A 19,055-nucleotide genomic window follows, 5' to 3' on the forward strand; every position below is an offset into this window, starting at 1 on the left:
ATGAATTTATAGAACTGAAAGGTTTCTTAATGTAATAACCTACCAACAGGAACAAAAGTGTTTGTAAATTGGATGCTTTATTCTCAAACAGAGCTCCTTCAGGTAAGTACTGTAAAATGTGCATTTAATGATTTTGAATATTGTATCTGATGTTTTCTTCCACGTGATTTTTAAATTGTAATTCTTTTTTGCAGGGTCGATTGAGTTGACTAGTCAACGAATCACAAAAAGTGCACACTTTGAGAGACAGATCCCGAATGCCCCGCGGCTTCACTCTCTCTCTCTCTCTCGCCCTGTTAGTTTTGGGAGCTTTGTATGAAGTTTGGAAGGGACTGGGGGGATAAGGCAGTGTGTAATTGGGTAATGGGAGGACCGTGTTTGATACAAGTTCCACTCAGTCACATACCCAGCCATTCTGACGCCGAGAGCCTGACGTCACCTATCTTGCAAAAATTTATCCAGGAAATGAAGTTTTCTCTCCCCCACCCACCCCACCCCCGCTCCCTCAGTATTTTGAAGTTAGATTCGGAAAAAGGGACAAATAAAATGAAGCGGCGGGAATTGCGAGCTGAACAATCGAACTGATCCCTTCTAGATGTTTGTACCAAACCTGCAGCGGGAATCAAAGTTTTCGAACTAAGAGAGTTGTGCAGAGCCCTGGCACGGATCTTAGACCTATTCCTGTGTGTTTTTGCAGGCGAAAATAAAACTGTTGCCAAATTGTCCTTACTTATTTCTAAATGTTTCAAATATATATAGTATCTGTGAGTATATCTCGATATACAACGGGTATGTATACAGTATCTGTGTGTATATTTCTATATACAATGGGTATATGTACAGTATCTGTGTGTATATTTCTATATACAATGGGTATATATACAGTATCTGTGTGTATATTTCTATATACAATTGGTATATATACAGTATCTGTGTGTATATTTCTATATACAATTGGTATATGTACAGTATCTGTGTGTATATTTCTATATACAACGGGTATGTATACAGTATCTGTGTGTATTATCTCTATATACAATGGGTATATATACAGTATCTGTGTGTATATTTCTATATACAATGGGTATATATACAGTATCTGTGTGTAATCTCTATATACAATGGGTATATATACAGTATCTGTGTGTATATTTCTATATACAACGGGTATGTATACAGTATCTGTGTGTATATCTCTATATACAATGGGTATATATACAGTATCTGTGTGTATATTTCTATATACAACGGGTATGTATACAGTATCTGTGTGTATATCTCTATATACAATGGGTATATATACAGTATCTGTGTGTATATCTCTATATACAATGGGTATATATACAGTATCTGTGTGTATATTTCTATATACAATTGGTATATGTACAGTATCTGTGTGTATATCTCTATATACAATGGGTATATATACAGTATCTGTGTGTATATTTCTATATACAATGGGTATGTATACAGTATCTGTGTGTATATCTCTATATACAATGGGTATATATACAGTATCTGTGTGTATATTTCTATATACAATGGGTATATATACAGTATCTGTGTGTATATTTCTATATACAATGGGTATATATACAGTATCTGTGTGTATATCTCTATATACAATGGGTATGGGGAGAATTGGAGAAAATTTTGAGAAAAGTGTTGCTCTCTCCATTAACCAGATCTATGGCTGGGATCCAAATCGCTTCGTAAAGATATGGTTAAAGTTGACTATTTATTGCGATTGTTGTCGCAGTTTTCACTTTCACCGTCTCAATTTAAACTGACGAATTGATCACAAACTGATTTCTGCATCGGTATTAATTGTTCAAAGGAGGGAGGGGGGAAGGATGAAGTCAGGCTGACAGGAGTTGGAGCAAGTGTCTTCAGGGAGACTGCAGTGAAGACATTTACTGCAAGTTAAACCAACCCTTCACATCTGGTTCTGTTACACCTGGTTAGTGCCGGGAATCTAATACATTTCTAAACAATGCTCCAATCTTGTTTTAAAGTGTGGCGACCTGAGACAATTTGTTTTCTGCTAGTTGTGTGAAAGATCAAACAGTTCTGATACTAGACATTCCTTACCAATTTCCAAAACCACCCGAGATCTGATCAGATATATGCTCATTTTTTTTTAAGAAAAGGAAAATCAGATCAGGAATAAAAAAAATAACAGCCAACTGTCATCGTTTGAATAACGAACTAAAAGGAAATGGGTTTAAATTCACATTCTGACTATAACTTTTCTTTTTAAACCACGTTTCCACATCACTTACAATTAAGGATGAGAAGGGAGTTAGTTTGTCAACAAGACTACAATGTTTTCCCCATCTCGATGGGACAAAAGGAGCATTCAAAATCACCAAGCAGTAAATAAGGAGAAATTATTTCCAGTGGCAGGAGGATTGGAAACAGAGAACACAGAAGGTGATTGGCAAAAGAAGCTGAGGTGAGATGAGGGGATGTTTTTTGTTGTTTTTACACAGTGAGTTGTTGTGATCTGGAATGCACTTCCTGAAAGGGCGGTGGAAGCAGATTCAATAATAACTTTCAAATAATTCATTGGATAAATACTTAAAGGGGAAAAATGTTGGAGGACTCTGGGGAAATAGCAGGGTAAGTGGGACTAATGGACAGCTCTTTCAAACAGCCAGCAGGGGCAGGATGGGCTGAATGGCCTCCTTCTGTGCTGTATCATCCCGGTCCTTTAACTAAAAGTGTTCCCGCGAAGCAAAACCGAGCCTTTTAGAATCCAGACTAACAGTTTTAAATCTTAGAAGGTGACACGTATCTTCAAATGTTAACACGTTTTCCTTCTCCCCAAAGGCTAACATTCTGCACCAGATCTGTGTGGGTAACAGAGTACACGGGTAAACAGAGTACACGGGTAACAGAGTACACGGGTAACAGAGTACATGGGTAACTAGAATCTGATTAAACACAAACCAATTCACCCGACTCCACGCACACAGCATCTCATCCCCTGTTAACTGTTATTCAGTACATTTAAATACATCTAAAAATGCAATTTTATTTTATTAGTGTTCGGTGCAAATTTGCGAATCTCCCAATTGCTCAAAGCGGCCTGTAATATTGTGCAGTGGAGACAATTCTTTGGACAGTTAGCTTCCTTCATCCTACATCTACTCAGGGTACAGAGGACAGCACTCCACGCATAGTGATTCCCCAGTCTTTAATTGAAAGTAGCCTTCTAAAGTCTGGACTCAAAATTTACCATCACCAGCAATAGTTCCAAGGCAATTCAATCTGGGCATGTATTAATGTGTCACTCCCTCTGTCCCTATAACGTACACCACCCCCCCCCCCCCCCCCCCCCCCCCACCACCACCGCCTTGGTCGTGAATCTAGTCAATTCTCCTTAAGTGAATTTCTAAAGAATTTTTATTAACGAGTCGGTTCTTTTATCTGAAATAAAAACAGAAAATGCTGGAAATACTCAGCAGGTCTGGCAATATCCGTTGTACTGAATGTAGGACTGGCACTCGCCAGTGGATTACCCGAATTAAATTGGAGTCAATTTCATGTAGATTACTACAATGTGAATTTAAATGATTTTAAAGGGAGGGGGCAGATCTAAAGGTGCGACTGAACACAAGGATATATTTATAATAAACGGCCGGAATCTGTTACAGAACTGGAAAAAATCCAAAGGATGGTGCAATCTTAAACAGAATGACCTCGCCCTGACCTTCAGGATTTGTCGAAAAACCCAGGGGTTTATTTTCTTTTCCTCTCCCCCGCCTACCCCTACACTCTCCCCTTAAACTAGTTCCTAAAGAGTGATATAGTATCACAGGGGCAGTCTGCTCGGGACCTGGTTAACTGATTCCCATTCCCAAGCGCCGATCTCCCGCTTGGTTAAACCCGCTCTCCTTTCACCCGAAATCCCCCGTCTCTCCGCCACTGAACCGGATTTCACAGGCAACCCACCCTCACCGTTTAAGGGGTCTTCATATCCACAGTTACTCCCCCTTCCACATCCCCCCTCCTCCCCCCACCCCCGAAATTCATGTCAATTGCAGGGCAATTTCAGGTAAGAATACAAACATGTTGCACAACTTTAATCTCGGGGAATCTATCGCAATTAAACTCGGATTAGATAGGCTGTTTCTTTTCTGCTGAACAGGGTGAAAAGGAAAGAGAGAATAGAACAAATTCTGTTTCAAGCGGAGAGAGACACAGAGAGAGAGAGAGAGACAGTGAGACAGTCTGATCAGCAGCTGGCGATTTATCCCCTGTTTATGTAGAGACTGACGAATCTCTGAGCAATATTTTCATGGTAAACATTTTTAAAACTCGAAAAGAAACTGTGGGCTAATGATTAGATTTCATTTTCATTCCCGAAAACCTACTTTAAAACTAACCATCTTGTTAATAACTTTACAAATATGTTTTATTCATTAATAACAAGGATTTGTATAAATACCAATCCCGATGATTTAAATTGTCGAATGCGCTGTAAATGTTAACCACATTAAATTAGCTTATATCAAAGACCAACAGTTATTGCAATCTATTTGTTGCCTTCTAGTTTATATTTTAATAATTATTTTATAGATGATATATCTATAGCACCTTGTAATTCGGAAAGACTCAAACTGCCTGATGAGATGCGGATCCTTTTGGAAACACCATGTTATTTAACAGGGAATATTTAGGGAATAAGACGGATTTAATCGGGAAAAGCTGTTTCTGTTATGAAGCATAGGGCGTTCAAATTATGAGTAAAAGATGCGATTTGTACGATAATTAACCCTGAGCTCTAAAATCGCCCTAATTTCAACCTTTGAATAATACCCATCATTGATCCGGAGCCCCTAACTAATGGTTGGCCGCATAAAAATGGGTTAAAGTCTCGCTTAACACCTTCCACGCTCCGTTCAACGAAGTTTTAAATTGTGAAGCAACCGCGTCTCTTGCTCACAGCAAATTCTAAAATAAGTGACTGACCTTTTTTGGGCGGGAGAAGCGATGAGACGCAGACTGATGCAGGCGATGCTTCTCCGTGGCCACTGCGGCTCTGAGGTTGAGCTGTAATGCACAGTTGCACAGTGCTCCTCCGGGGGTGGCGGAGCCTGAGGGTTTAATGGGACTGGCCCCAGCCCTGCTACAGCTCCCGACTCAGCCTGGCCAATGAGCTGATGATTCAGGTAACCAAAATTCAGACACGTACCACTCTGGTCGCAACCAGCTCTTCCGGGTTAGGCTGCAACGCAAAAAAACACACACACAAAACCTTCAGGTAAAATAGGAATGCAACGCGTGCAGAGAGAGGACCAATTCTGCAACCGATTCAATAAAGCACAACATTTATACAATAATACCTTACATCACCCATGCAACGCAGTATGTCATTCTTGTGTACATATTACACGGGAGAGTTCATACAGTACTATATACATACAGTACTATATACATACAGTACTATATACATACAGTGCATGCTTACTGTATATGCTTACTGTATCCTTTAATACATTCAGTACAACACAACACCACTCTAAGGCATACAATACCCCACGCAATACGTATAGTACAAGTCGCGTGTAATACAGACAGTGGGTACAGCAGCCAGTATACAGCATACAGTACTGAATTCGTTCAAAGAGAATACAAGTGTTGGACTCGTTATTAAACTGATATTTCAGTTCTTCGCAGGAGACATTTATTGAGAAGGCTATTTCAACATCTGTCCAAACCCCACAAGTGTGAGCTTTCAGAATGTATTCGGTGTGTGTATGTTTATGATACATGCACAGTCAGAGACACAGTCAGAGACACAGTCACAGACTATCACACAGTCACACACTCAGTCATAGACACAGTCACAAACACAGTCACACACCATCACAGTCACACACTCAGTCACAGACACAGTCACACACCATCATACAATCACACACCATCACACAGTCACACACTCAGACACATACACAGTCACACACCATCATACAGTCACACACTCAGTCACAGACACAGTCACACACCATCATACAATCACACACCATCACTCAGTCACAGACACAGTCACACACCATCATACAATCACACACCATCACACAGTCACACACTCAGAACATACACAGTCACACACCATCATACAGTCACACACTCAGTCAGGCAAACTCACAGTCACACACCATCATACAATCACACACCATCACACAGTCACACACACAGACACAGTCACACACCATCACACAGTCACACACTCAGTCACAGACACAGTCACACACCATCATACAGTCACACACTCAGTCACACACACTCACAGTAACAGTCACACACTCAGTCAGGCAAACTCACAGTCACACGGTCACACATCACACAGTCACACACAGTCAGATGCACACGCACACACATTCATACACAATCACACACCCACAGGCACACAATCACAAACAGAAACATACACAGTCACACACACAACATTCGACATTATTTTTGTATCATAACACTAATTCCATACCTATGTGTATTTTTGATGAAGCGCAAAAAGACATGCGAGATGCATTAACTATTTTAATGAAAGAATATTATTATTCATATATTACAAGGTTATATAGTCCCCGGATAAGTATATCTGGCAATTAAACTACATTCTTGTTCGGTGCTTACTTTTCCGCTTTCTTCAAATGAAGACCCATTTGTAAAGGAGTCGCTGAGGATTGTGCGGCCATTATTGGAGCCCTTTCACTAGATTAGAATATGAGTTACGGTGAGGCGGCTGATAAGTCCTTTATGACCTTGTCATGCCCATTAATTAAATAAAACCTCTGCATAACGTCTAATTTGGGTGGAGGGGAGGGGACAGAACTATCAGGTTCAGTACTGCCGGTCCAAACTGCCTGGTGCTGCCCCTGATATTATACCAGTCACAAAAAACCACTCCAGAGAGAGAGAGAGAGAAATGGATCTATTCAAAAGTTTTAACAAAAATGTCCCAAAAAATTCCCAAGTGGCATTTTGTGATATGTAAAATAGCTACACTTCATATTTTTAAATATAAAAACCTGCAGTCTTTGTGTGTGTTTACACTCACACATATCTCTCTGATCTGTTTGAACTCTCGGTGTATTCAGCTACTCACACACCGTCACAGATGTTTCGCTGTAATATATTATATGTAATTTTAGACCGTCTTCTCTCAAATAACTAGACGCCTTATCCATCCCTTTACATGTCGCTCACTTTCCCCTGTTTTCAGAGTGAACCCCCTTCCCCGCACACACACACACACTTACACATCTGTACTCAGGTGAGTTTTGAGAATTTAAACAACCGAAAGGTGGGATTTCACTTTATTTTTCGTTCATTGTCTCCTTTGCAATAACACATCCGGTTACAGGGGACGAGAGAGAAGAGGATGCAGGGACGCTGAGGGGGTTCCAGCTCTGAGCGGTCCAGAGAAGGTTCTAGATCCAGGGGAGGGGGAGCAGGGGCGATTGCGGAGTTCGACTGACTGCAGTTAAATATCCCCCTCTCCCCGCTCCCGCAAACATCAACAACGCAGATATTCCAACTCCCAGTACCATAAACTCGGCAACATATTCCCCTTCATCTGATGTGAGTTTATTTTGAGAGGGCGGTCTTTTACTTACCTGTATAGACAGAGGGAAGATTGAGGTGAACAAGGTAGGAAGATGGGGAGAGGGTGTTTATATCCCCATGCCAGTTTCCTTTCACTGTCAAATATCCCCAGTCAACTGTTAGATTTACATCTGAGAGAGTGGGAAAAAATATAAATATTAAACATCACAACCCAGAATTATCCCAGAATTCGAGTTATGTTTACAGTTTGACGTTTTCTCGCGATTATTTTGTGTGCGGGGCAGTTCAGATCGGTATCTGCTTCCCTTGTTTTCTATATAACTCTTTAAATCTTTCGCCTTGTTTTGATCAAGACGATCGGGACCGAGTTGTCATTACAAAGATATTCATTCTGACACCGGGCAGTAAGTACCCCTGCATGTAACAGTGAATCACATCTCCTGACTGAAAATAAACGGAATCTGTTTTTTTTTTATTATTTTGTGTGTGTATACCTTTTGTTTTAGGCTTGGCACTCGCCAGTAAGCTTACATTTTAGGCAAGAAAAAAAAACCCGGAGTCAGATTGCAACAAAAGATTGCCTATTTTCCAATGGCATGAAAGAAAAAAACGTTTGTTTAAAATGCAAAGCTGTGTAAATCTCAGGCACGGGGGATTGAAACGGCGAGAATCTCTGACCAAGCAGGTGCAAATCGACACAAACCCCCAGCCAGCGAGAGAACAAAATACATTTCTATATAGTTTGCTGTTGTATTTTTTTAAAGTAGAAAGTCACCCTTTTACCCACCCGGTCATTATCACGACCTCTCCTTGCTCCAGGGTTGATACAGACACAGTAACCTGCTTTTTCGAAACCGAGAGTAAGATTTCAGTAAAAGGTTTCGGTCTTTAAATTCTCATCCGACGGTGCAAATTGACCGAGTTTGGAGATACACCCGATTTTTTCCAGTAGGGTAGACTTGGCAATTTAATTTTTACTAAATATAATTGTGTCGCATTTAAACGGTTCACAACCAACGTTGGCGGATTCCCCCATACCCACCGCAGTAACCCCCCCCCCCCCTCCCCTCCCATATAGCCATGAAACCCCACATACAAGGACAGACATTTAATATATAATAATGGAGAAAGTTAACCGACTCTGGCAGATTAAAATAATTTGATATCCTTCGCTATTTTTTTGCACCGGTTTCTATTAAACTTCTTGGATAGTGTCATTAGGTAATGCAGAGTGAGTTGAAAGAATTATTTATCTATCCCGTTCTCTATTTATCTATCTAGAGAAACTCCTAGATAATGCACATTAACAAACATACATTGTAGTTCCGTTTAATTCCGGAGTTTTTCCATATACATACTACAATTGTATATATTGTATATATAGCACATATATTGCAATTGTATAACTAAGTCTGTATAAACCGTTTATTTTATATGTCTTGTTACATAAAAGACATGTTTACACATCAGTATATCTGTATCTATCCTGTTTATGTCTGAGTGGTAGAGATATTTATAGATAATTATCTGGATGCTTTTATCTCTAATATACAGTTTCTATTCTATGAGTTTTGTTACATACAAAGGCAAATATATAATAATATATACTGTTTATTTTCTGTAAGTTTTCTGCCTGTATATATCTATCAAATATTGTTTCTTTTCCAGGAGTTTTTCTACATAAAGATGCAGGTAATTATAATATAAAATATTCTGCTCATTTTCTTGAGGTTTTGTTATTTTAAGTCAGATTAAGTACACCCCGCGGGGGTTCGGTAACTGCCCCTGATTTCCAATCCCACCCACTCACTGTCACTAATTATCAAACTGGATTAAAATTAAGATCTCCCCTTAGCTCGGACAAACAGTGACAGATTTCAGAGGAGCCTCACTCTCTGCACAGTCCTTGCGGAGTCTCAGCTGTCCAGCACTGAGGGCAGAGTCCAGCAGACCTCTCTCCCGGCCACAATCTCCCTCACACTGAATAGCAGCCCAGCAAACACGAATGTGTTTGAATTGGAATGGAACCGCCTGAATACACACACACTGAGAGTGTTGCCAAGGGACCGGTATAGATCCTGGGAATAATTCGAGAGTCGTGTGTGTCGGGTTTCCCCCCCCCCCCCCCCTCTCTCTCTCTGCGCTTAATTTAAGGATGTTATTTTTTTTAAAAACAGACACAGAAAAGCAAGCGAATTGAACCTAACCCTGCCCCTGCAGTCATTTACATTATTACAATCTGTACAAGCTCTGCTCATTGTGTCGCCGCTTTGCACCTTTTGTTCAGTCTCTGCGCGATTTGACTTTTCATTTTCCGGATGAATTTGTAAACGCGGCGGAAAAGAAAAGCGCGGAACCTCCCAGTCTGGGAAGGCAGCACCGAGTGGCCGAGCCGCCGTCATTTTAGGACCCAAACTTTCATTTCTTGTCGGTTAAAGCATTGTAAATAAATAGCAAACACACACAAACTGTATACATCCCGGTACACATAGCTCGGTACACGGCCCAGTATGTACAAACTAGTATGCACAGTCCAGTACATACAGCTCAGTACTCAGCCCTGTACGCAATCTGGTGTACACAGCCTGGTGCACAGTCCTGTACACTCAGTTTGGTACACAACCCGGCACATACAGCTCAGTACACAGCCCAGTATACAGCCCTGTGCGCACAGCTTGATACACAACGTCCGGTACAGACTGCTGGACACACAGTCCAGTGCACACAACCCAGTAAACACATCCTGGTACACAGTCTAGTACACAACCCTGTACACATGGTATAGTAGACAGCCCAGTGCACACAACCCAGCACACAGCCCTGTATACACAGCCCTGTGCACATAAGCTCTGTACAAACATGTACGTGTACACACAGCCTGGTACACAGACATGGCAAACATAGCTCTGTATACACAGCCATGTGTACACTGTATTGATGTAAATGTATCATGTTAATATAAAGTTTAGATAGAAATGTCTACGTATCCCATAAACATACCGCTCCGATTATATAGTCAGCGATATATGTCACGATCATTGCCTATATATTATTCCAAATGATATACTGAATCTATGCAGTATCCACGCACTAATGTATGACTTCTATAAAAACATTACTATCAAATACAATTCCATAAGTTTTATATATAATGCTTATATATAAACAGAGATTATAAAAATAACCACATATCTATCATATAGAAACGCATCTTGTATTAAATACACACTTACCGGATTTTATACATAAATGTATCATATATTCTATATATTCTGTTAATTGAAGTCCACAAAGCCTAGATCTCGTTTGGTTTAAATATATATTTAGAATTGTAAATTCTTTACCTTTTGAAGATGCAATTGGCTCAGTGATTTACAACTAAATAAATAAAACGGGGTGAGATTGGGAGAAAAAAATAAAGCTGCCTGGTGTAATTGGGAGCTGCACAAGCCACTCTCCCCATCCGATTATTCTAAGAATATCTGAGTTAAGTTTCAATGATTCTCTCCGAAGCGATAATATAATCGAAATTAAAAATCTACGCCAGACAGGTGGGCGGGCGCTGAAAATACACGGGTGTGTTTGTGTGTGTGTGTGTGTGTAAAAAAGCTACGGTACAAAATGGGATTTAAAAAAATTAACGGCATTACCATCAGAATGGGACCAGAATCAGAAAATAAATATTAATCACAGATCAGGGAGTCGAATTGGTAATAAAACCAGTCTTTGCTATAATTCCTGCCTGTCTTTAGTCCACGGTTCTGGAGAAGGTTCCTTGATGTGAGTGCGATAGCGAGTTATCAGTAACCCACAGTCACATATCCACAGAACGTACAACAGCACTTTAATTAATCTTAAATCTGAAGCGAAGGTAAGATCAGATAGTTCCGCATGATTAACATGGAACGGTGGCAATTTTCAGGAGGGAAAAATGGACTATCAGGGATTGAGATCCCAGAAAATCTGGGATTTAAGTCTCGCATGTCTAATGATTATAATTTACAAACTTGATAGCAACAACTTAAAACTTAAAATGCTTCAGAACTAACACTCACAGATCTGATTCCGGGCTGTCAAATTCTATCTGTATATGAAGGTCAAAGGGTTTATATCAAATACTCTTACTATTTTTCAATAAAATTCAAACAGTGTTTTTGCCGTTTATAAACCAAACCTTTTTAATGCGTTTTTTAAAAAAGAAATTAGTTTACTTTGAAAGATTATTTTTTACTTTGAGAGGAGGGGAGACCAGCTTCAAAATTAAACTTACAATACATCGAAAATCTTTCCTTTCTCATCAAACATCTTTGAGTGAAGTAATGTTCCGTGTCAGTAATTTAATCTGATACAATATATATTTAAACACCTAGATTACTCCCATTTTTAATCGACCAATCGATCTGATTTTGATCAATAATAAAAGTAGCCAAATCCACTCCAACCCTAAGCTCACCTCCCCGGAATCTTTTCATTCATCGACCCAGCTCCAGTTTGATTCAATATAATAACAAAGTCTAATTCCTGCTACATCTCCCCGGCTGATCAGAGAAAGAGGGAAATAGAAATGATCTGTTAAAAAAAAATCAAAACAAAATACATACACAGCAGTAACCATATCCCATTTACACAAAAGGATAATTTCAACTATCCATTTTAATAAAACACGAAACTACACATTTATCAAGTCTGTTTGATATATTTTAATACATTTACACGCGAGCTCCTGTCCTATTAATACAGAGCAATTTTTCATTCCCAGAAAACTAATCTTTTTTTTATTTTCCCATTTTTTTTCTCCTTGGAAGAGAATAGGCGTTAATAAGCAGCCGAATCCTTATCTCGCCAACTGACTGGGATGAGAAACGCTGATAGGCGGGGTAGTCAAAACTAAATTGGCTCCAATCTGATGGGGAAATAAATGGGTCCTTATCTCACTCTCCCAGATTATCAACCTTTCAATTTGCCAGCGTGTGTTTTCCCCTCATCGCTACCAATAATTTAAGTATCTCATACATCATCCAGACTGACGAGCGTCCCCAGTACAAATCTCACCAGGTAAATCTCTCCCCAAAAACTCGCTCTATTTTTTCCAAATAAATCCCAACAGAAAATAAACTCAGCAATGACAATTAGCAAATCCGTCGTTCAATTTTCATCCTATTAAAATCAAACCCCACACACTAAAATGGTGAATATTTATTTTATATTTTACATTTATTGTAAATTAATTAAATTGATTCCTTCACACTTTTTTCTATCGAGGAATTAAGATGTGAAACTGGCTGAAGTATAAACTCTTTGCTGCCACAGTAATCTTGGCTCCTTTAATCTTTGACTGAAATGATGATTATTTGTCCTTGGTGTGTTTCAAACATTTGAAGACGCTTTTTGCAGAGTACCGTCTGTCTGAAGGGGAACTGAGTCGCCGTTTATTTGACTTTCGCTGATGAAGGAGCGAATAAAAACAGTCAGATCTAGGGGCCCATATTCACCGGGCTGTATTCCTATTTGACACTTATGCTGGAATGATATTTTAAATATAATTATACTTTTCGAGTTCCCTCGAACCCGGGAACAGTAACTGACAGCATAATTCTGAACCAGCACTGAGGCTTTCTCTAACACGCCTATTAATTGAATTAAACTTTTAACACCCACTTCTCCTACTGTCTCTCTCTCTCTCTTTCCAACACTAGCTCTCAGTCTCATTTTCTCTCTCATTCGATCTATTTCTCTACAATTCATTCCACTGGTAAATAAGTGTTTCCAAATAGCTATTGGGTTAGATATAGAATAGATATTTCATTATCGATTGAAAGATTTCATTAATCAATTGGAAAATTAGAAAGGTGTTAAGTTACTCACGGTCAAATCCATACATACGACCAGTCATGCTAGATAATGATTTAAACCAAACCCAGGTGAGATGTAAATGCAGAAATGCCCTTTAAAAAATTCAGATACCTGTGTGAGGGAGGTGTCTTGTGAGTTACGGCCGTTCACGGGGGAGACTTTATACAATTTACATTAAACATTGTCCATTCATTCATACAAATATTTCGTTGCTTATCGCAAATACCGCTCCAGGCAGGAAAAGGACGGATTTAATTCAGACACACAGCGCTCTATTTTATCCCGAGTTTCACCCGCTCTGAAACGAACTCGGAAAAATCTGGGACGTTTCTGACAGCAGAGCTTTCTGCTAATAATCCCGCGTGAAGGGGATCCTTTAACATTCAGATATTTTACACTTGGGTTTCGTATTTTGTTAAATTGACTTTTTAAAAAATGTTCAAATGATTTTTTAAAAAATCCACAGTTGTGTTAAAGGCGTGAACTAGATTCGAGATAACAAGAAAAAAACCTCCGGCTCCACTCCATTCAGCAACATACACTCACACATTTAATAAGCACTGCTTGTGATTCAGATGGTATCCCTGGTAACTACGATAGGGAACTTGCAATTCCCCAGATTCTATGTTAAAGTCCATTATCCCGAAGGATTAATTCTTCTCTTTTTAAAGGTCAGTACAATGTCACATAAACAGAATCCACAACATAATTCATCCATTCTTATAGAAATTGCTCCTGGTCCTCTCAGAAGTAGGTTGAGCTTTAAAAAATATGCCCCCCCTCCCTTCCCCCACGGGCCAACCCCAATCCCGCCCTGTACACGGGGAGTTGAGATCAGGTATGAAGTGTTTAGTGAGCCGGAAATAACTGGACCAGGTGTAAATTAATCCCCATTTCAAAGCCATTTTAAACTGTCCACGTTTATAACAGAGGCTGCCCATGTAAACCTGTCACAGTGTAATGACACCCTCTGGCCAGTGAAGGCGCTGCAGGCAGGCGGTTGTGTAAATCCAGCTTTCAGTCTAAATCCAGGCAAAGGAATTTATAATAAAAGGTTCACACGAACTGGAGGCAATTTTTTTTTAATACATGAAGATGTAAATGTATTTCAATCTGTCTGTGTGTGTTTGACATATAATAGTTCGGTAAAATGGGGGAAAGACAACATAATTCATTGATTTAAATTATATCTAGGGTATGTGTAATCATGTAAATTCGTAGAAAATGATAGCTGATGGTATCTGTTAGGTGTTTAAATGATTGGGTTTTGATTACACTTTGTTCCTGGGCTCTGAATGGGACTCGCTGTCATTTGCGGACATCGGGCGCCATCTAGCGGCGCCGCCATCGGTGCTTTTATTTTCCAGATCACTGGTGAGGGAGGAACTTCTGCTTGTGGATGGTAATTAATTCATTTCAGGCCCTGTTGTGTGTTCAAACGGTGCATAGAGAAATCGTTTAGTTTATCTCATTGCTGCTCAGTGATGGAGAGAGTCTCTGAGTCAGGAGGTGGCGCCAACTCGATTCAAGCGCTGACAGATAACAGACGGGCTGTGTGTCATAGGACAAAGGAACAATATATTTTTTTTTCTAAACATATATACAAATAATTCATGTTGCATTTATGGCTAACTTGTCTATAGTGGCCACCCAGGGACCTGACCATGTTGGCCTGGGAGTTCCTCTCATTGAGAGCCAAGTGAGATGCATAATCTACCCTTTGTGACACACAACAGCCTGTAATTATAAACTGACAGGGTGGGGGAAATATTATTCCCAGAACTTTATGACATTTCTATACAACAGTCACTAAACAGAGCAGCACAGGACTGGGTTATAATGAACTCCAGGTAATATTCAGGAGCTCGGAGCGAACACCGCCTCTTGAACTGAACTACACAATTCCCCAGTAACTAACTTGTCCAGCAGTTTTCATTAACCAATTTCATTCCTGAATGAGTGACTAGAAACCTAAATCGATATGGATACATAATCCCATATAAATAAATCGATAGGGATATTGATACATGCATAGATATATAATGACAGATAAATAACTACATAAATATTTCCGTAAATTGCAGTAGAAATTAATGGTAGTTAGATAAACAAATGGATATATAACTAGAGATAGAGATACCGTGACAGATACTTCATTACAGGGTCTAATAATAGTTTAGGCTGTAAATATCTATCTTCTGTTATTTATTTTGTAATTTTCGATTCTTACACTCGGTTTAAGAATTACTTCCATCCCAGATTCCATTCAGAGCCGGGGAACTCGGTGTAACAGGTGTAGAAAACAATCAATAAACTCCCAAACAGCACAGGCCTGGTCAAGGGAAACTTGATTTAACAGGAGATTCTCGTTATAAAAACAGAAAGTGCTGGAAATACTCAGCAGGTCTGGCAGCATCTGTGGAGAGAGAAGCAGAGTTAATGTTTCAGGTCAGTGACCTTTCATCAGAACACCTGTCTTATCCATTTAACTAAAAAGAGAAGTTGCTCCGGTGATTGCCACAATCCATTTTATTCAGACACAGGGACGAGAGATTTTGGGAATTTTAAAAATGATGTATGGAGAAAGCTCGGGGACAGTTCGAACTTTTTGCACTCAAACGAGCTGCTGTGTTGGAAGAAGAGGTTTATTTTCAATGGGAAGATGGGTTATTCCTGGACCAGATTAAATGTCAGAGGCCTTTTTATCTGCCGATATCTCCTGGACCCCAACATTAATGTGGTCACTGAGATGTGAACGGAACATTCCTACCCCGGAGGCTCGGGAATCTGATCAATGCGGCCGTTGGCAAAATGGAAACAACGCACTAGGAATCAGTTTAAAGTATAATAAGATAGAAAAATGAAATGGATAAGGGTTGAACCTTTAGCAGTTTGTGAATAAACAGTCTTGAATGTTCAATGAACGACTGACATCAAAATGGATCAATGTAAACAATTGCAGACCGCTTTGTAAAACCTGGTGGATTTCAGCTGTTTTCTTTCTGTGGGAGCAGCGGGGATTTTATCAATGTATTTAAGGATAAAACTGATTTGACATTGCAATCGTCACCCACAGGTTTGATGCAAATACATTGACTTATCCGTGCATTTACCGACAGGATTTCTGTATCCTGCACAGACTGTGCACGATCCCGCTGCTTTTTCCAGGATATCAGTTTATATTTTTGCGCTGGATAAATCTCAAGAAATTCCTGCTCCGGGGATTTCTGCAGAAATAAAATCCCAAAATCCGCCAGAGGCTGCGTTTCTTCCTGTTGACCCACAGTCAGAGATCAAAGGGGCCGAAGACACGAAGCAGGTTCACCGGTAAACTCAACACGGGGATTGAAGAGTTTTAATCTCCGAGAACCCCATCTGAGAGACTGGATACTGCAGCAAAATGTTCCGAATTTCACCTGCATCTTAAGGTGTGAAGGGTGGTACTGTCTCCCCTTCAAATCAGAAAGTTGTGGGTTCAAGTTACAGGCCAGAGAATTGAGCCCAGATTCATAGAAACAGAGAAAATAGGAGCAGGAGTAGGCCATTGGGCCCTTTGAGCCTGCTCCACCATTCATTATGATCATGGCTGATCATCCAACTCAGTAACCTGTTCTCGCTTTCCCCCCATATCCTTTTATCCCTTTAGACCCAAGAGCGATATCTAACTCCTTCTTGAAAACATACAATGTTTTGGCCTCAACTGCTTTCTGTGGTGGTGAATTCCACAGGCTCACCACTCTCTGGGTGAAGAAATTTCTCCTCATCTCAGTCTTGAAAGGTTTACCCCGTATCCTTAGACTATGACCCCTGGTTCTGAACTCCCCGATCATCGGGAACATCCTTCCTGCATCTACCCTGTCAAGTCCTGTTAGAATTTTATAGGTTTCTATGAGATCCCCCCTCACTCTTCTGAACTCCAGCGAATAATAATCCTAACCGACTCAATCTCTCCTCATACGTCAGTCCCGCCATCCCAGGAATCAGTCTGGTAAACCTTCGCTGCACTCCCTCTAGAGCAAGAACATCTTTCCTCAGATAAGGAGACCAAAACTGCACACAATATTCCAGGTGTGGCCTCACCAAGGCCCTGTATAATTGCAGCAAGACATCCCTGCTCCTGTACTCAAATCCTCTCGCTATGAAAGCCAACATACCATTTGCCTTTTTTACCGCCTGTTGCACCTGCATGCTTACCTTCAGCGACTGGTGTACGAGGACACCCAGGTCTCGCTGCATATTCCCCTCTCTCAGTTTCTAGCCATTCAGATAATAATCTGCCTTCTTGTTTTTGCTACCAAAGTGGATAACCTCACATTTATCCACATTATACTGCATCTGCCATGCATTAGCCCACTCACTCAACTTGTCCAAATCACCCTGAAGCCTCTCTGCATCCTCCTCACAACTCACCCTCCCACCCAGTTTTGTATCATCTGCAAATTTGGAGATATTACATTTAGTTCCCTCATCTAAATCATTAATGTATATTGTGAATAGCTGGGGTCCTAGCACCGATCCCTGCGGTACCCCACTAGTCACTGCCTGCCATTCGGAAAAAGACCCATTTATTCCTACTCTTTGTTTCCTGTCTGCCAACCAATTTTCTATCCATCGCAATACACTACCCCCAATCCCATGCGCTTTAATTTTACACACTAATCTCTTACGTGGGATTTTGTCGAAAGCCTTCTGAAAGTCCAAATAAACCACATCCACTGGGTCTCCCCCATCAACTCTACTAGTTACATCCTCAAAGAATTCTAGTAGATTTGTCAAGCATGATTTCCCTTTCGTAAATCCATGCTGACTCTGCCCGATTCTACCACTGTTCTCCAAGTACTCTGCTATAAAATCTTTGATAATGGACTCTAGAATTTTCCCCACTACTGACGTCAGGCTGACTGGTCTATACTTTCGCTTTTGTGCCAGACAGGGATAAACAATTGTTGCAGTTCATCCATGCGATCTTTAAACCTATCAACCGTCATCCCCTTAAGTAACATTTCCCAATCCGTCATGGCCAACTCGCACATCATAATTTTGTAGTTTCCTTTACTAAGATTCAGGACCCTAGTCTCAGAATCAACTACGTCACTCTCCATCTTGATAAAGAAGTCCATCATATTATGGTCGCTCATCCCAAGGGGTCTCACACAACTAGATTGTCAAGTATTCCTCTCTCCTTACACAATACCCAGTCGAGGATGGCCTATTCTCTAGTCTCCAGACTGAAACTCCCAATGCAGTACTGCAGGAGCGCTGCACTGTCGGAGGGTCAGTACTGAGGGAGCACTGCACTGTCGGAGGGTCAGTACTGAGGGAGCGCTGCACTGTCGGTCGTACTGAGGGAGTGCTGCACTGTCGGAGGGTCAGTACTGAGGGAGTGCTGCACTGTCAGAGGGTCAGTACTGAGGGAGTGCCGCACTGTCAGAGGGTCAGTACTGAGGGAGTGCTGCACTGTCGGAGGGTCAGTACTGAAGGAGTGCTGCACTGTCGGAGGGTCAGTACTGCAGGAGCGCTGCACTTTTGGAGGGTCAGTACTGAGGGAGCACTGCACTGTCGGAGGGTCAGTACTGAGGGAGCGCTGCACTGTCGGAAGGTCAGTACTGAGTGAGCGCTGCACT

At 40.6% G+C, this 19,055-nt stretch overlaps 1 long non-coding RNA gene across 2 annotated transcripts in view; it reads left to right on the forward strand.

The window, feature by feature from the left end:
• Positions 1–7,926: 7,926 nt before the first annotated feature.
• The window catches only part of LOC137380275 (uncharacterized), a 78,423-nt gene continuing 67,294 nt past the window's right edge, over positions 7,927–19,055 (forward strand). For both annotated transcript variants that reach the window (XR_010976998.1, XR_010976997.1), the window contains exons 1-2: positions 7,927–7,982; positions 9,247–9,270. This is a non-coding gene — a long non-coding RNA (uncharacterized lncRNA). The remainder of the gene's footprint in view (positions 7,983–9,246; positions 9,271–19,055) is intronic.

The sequence above is a fragment of the Heterodontus francisci genome, chromosome 19 (assembly GCF_036365525.1).
Source record: "Heterodontus francisci isolate sHetFra1 chromosome 19, sHetFra1.hap1, whole genome shotgun sequence".
Lineage (NCBI taxonomy): Eukaryota > Metazoa > Chordata > Chondrichthyes > Heterodontiformes > Heterodontidae > Heterodontus > Heterodontus francisci.